The 2,120-nt window shown below is 53.8% G+C and overlaps 1 protein-coding gene across 2 annotated transcripts in view; it reads right to left on the bottom strand.

Moving 5' to 3' along the window:
• The window catches only part of LOC102487728 (erythroid transcription factor), a 67,167-nt gene extending 65,722 nt beyond the window's left edge, over nt 1-1,445 (bottom strand). For both annotated transcript variants that reach the window (XM_027769641.1, XM_014585609.2), the window contains exon 1: nt 1,332-1,445. The gene's annotated coding sequence lies outside the window, so the exon portion shown is untranslated. The remainder of the gene's footprint in view (nt 1-1,331) is intronic.
• Between the last annotated feature and the right edge of the window lie 675 nt (nt 1,446-2,120).

Genomic DNA, 2,120 nt, shown 5'->3' with positions numbered 1-2,120 from the left:
GGAGTTGCTGCCCCATCGGCAGTGGCAGCAGCAGCAGCTTGGCACCTCCACTCTCCCTTGGCCCCAGCCCCTCACCCAAGGTAATAGCCTCATTCTAGCCCTCAAAGGAGGGTCTTGTGGGACTGACGGCAGCAGGGGTAGGGTTGGGGGTGCAGATATGGGGCATGGAGGCTAGAAATGGAGTTTGAGGATCAGCTATGGGATTGAGGAGTCAGAGGTTCGGGATGCAGTCAGAGTTTGGGGGAAGCAGATATAAGTTTTGAGGAGCACAGACAAGTTTGGAAATTTAGAGACACATTCAAGGTTCAGAAATAGGTTAGGAAAGCATAAATGAGGTTGGGGAATTGCAGATGAAATTTGAGAATTGCAAATGGATGTAGTTTGAGGACCAGAGATTCTGAGGGCCACAGAAAAGGGTTTGGGGGGGGGCCAAGGGACAGAATCCAAGGGTTTTACGGGAACAGGGATGGAGTTTAGTAGTCAAAGATTCGTTTGGGGAGACAGAAAATGTGGCTGATGATTAGTGGTGGGTTATGGAAACACAGGAGGAGTTTGGGAAGCTCAAATAAAATTCAGGATAGAGAAAAGTTTGCGGCCAGAAATATTCGGGGGCACAAGACACATTTTAGGGCTGATGATAGGGGTTAGGGGAGATCATGCATCAGAACAGATTGAGGGGAGTAGACATGGTGTTTAGAGTGACAAAAGTATTTTGGCACGCAAATGGGTTTGGGAGATTAGAGAAAAGTCATAGGGAACAAATATGGGGTTGGAGAAGCCGCGATGGGGTGAGAGAATGGTGCTCAGTGCAGCAGATCAGAGACAAGTTTTGGGAATCAGAGTTTAGGGCAGTGACAAAAATGTAGTGGAATAGATAAGGGGGCCGGGAGTAGAAATAGTCGTAGGAGAGCAAAAAGTGAGATTTCAGGGAGAACCCATGGAGACAGACAAGTTTGGATGAATGGAGACCAGATTTGGGTTAGAGATAGGGTTTTGGAGGATGAAATTGTAGGGGTAGAGCTGGTGTTTAGAGGAGGCAGACCTAAGGGATATGGGGAATGGCTTTAAGGGGTCAGGGGGATACAGATATTTTAGGAAGAGTGATGGGAGTCATGGTAGAGAGGGGAGTTGGGGGTAATTTGGGGGTAGGGATGGGGGCTAGAAAGTCAGAGGTGGGTTTGAAGAGCTATGAAGGGATTCCGGAGTGGCCAACACTTCGGGGACCAGCAGTGGGTTTGGGGAGCGGGAGCGGGCGGGGGGGTTAGCCATGAGGTTAGAGGCGGCAGGCCCAAAGTTCGCTTGCTGGGGGCTCCTTGGGGGCTGAGACTGACCTGGGCTCGTTGGTGCGGAGGGTTCAGCTGCCTTGGGGATGTGGTGAGCTCTGTGATCCCAGGGGGTGTCCTGGCTGGCCTTGGCCTTTGAGGCTCCCTTCCTCCCTCCCCTCTCCCTCCTCCCTCCTCCCCAGGGAGTGGCTGATGCCCCAGTGGGTGGGGCAGTCGGGGGAGGGGGCAGGCCCCCTGCTTGTGGGGCACCTCCTGGGCACTGGGGGCCCTCCTCCACCTTACCTGCCTACTCAATGGATTATTGGACCCCTCTTGACTTGGGCTTCCACGGACTTCAATGTCCTGCCAAGCAAAATGGGCTGAAACCAAGATAAATGAAAATAGCAGATAGGCTTCATGACTCTACTGGGCTTGTCAGTGAGTAAAGTCCCTACTGTGTTCTCAGCCAAATGTAGGCTCTACCTTTATATACATGAGTACCCCTGGCCACAGGGAAAAGAGGGATGTCGCTGTACCCATTTTGCAGGTGAGAGGAGTAAGGCTGAGAGAGGTTGGGCAGGATCTGAACCAGAGCCTGCAGGACACCTTACAGACCCAGGCCTAGCATGAGAGCTAGGCTAGGGCTGGCGGGAGACGGGGCACACTCATTCAGCCGCGCACACCCCGCGCACCCCACTGGGGCTTACGCCAGCTCCGGCCTGCCCTGGGGCAGCAGATAAGTCTTATCAGATGGAGGCCACGGTGGCTGTTGGCGCTGCAGTTACAGGCTGTCTCGGGGTTGGGGGCAGGGAGGGGGCACCCAGGGCCAGTAGCCTCAACTTCTTGCCTGCCATACTG

Source organism: Tupaia chinensis, unplaced genomic scaffold (assembly GCF_000334495.1).
Source record: "Tupaia chinensis unplaced genomic scaffold, TupChi_1.0 Scaffold150028_1, whole genome shotgun sequence".
NCBI lineage: Eukaryota > Metazoa > Chordata > Mammalia > Scandentia > Tupaiidae > Tupaia > Tupaia belangeri.
Note: the sequence above shows the minus strand (reverse complement) of the source record. Positions and strands in the feature narration are given on the sequence as shown.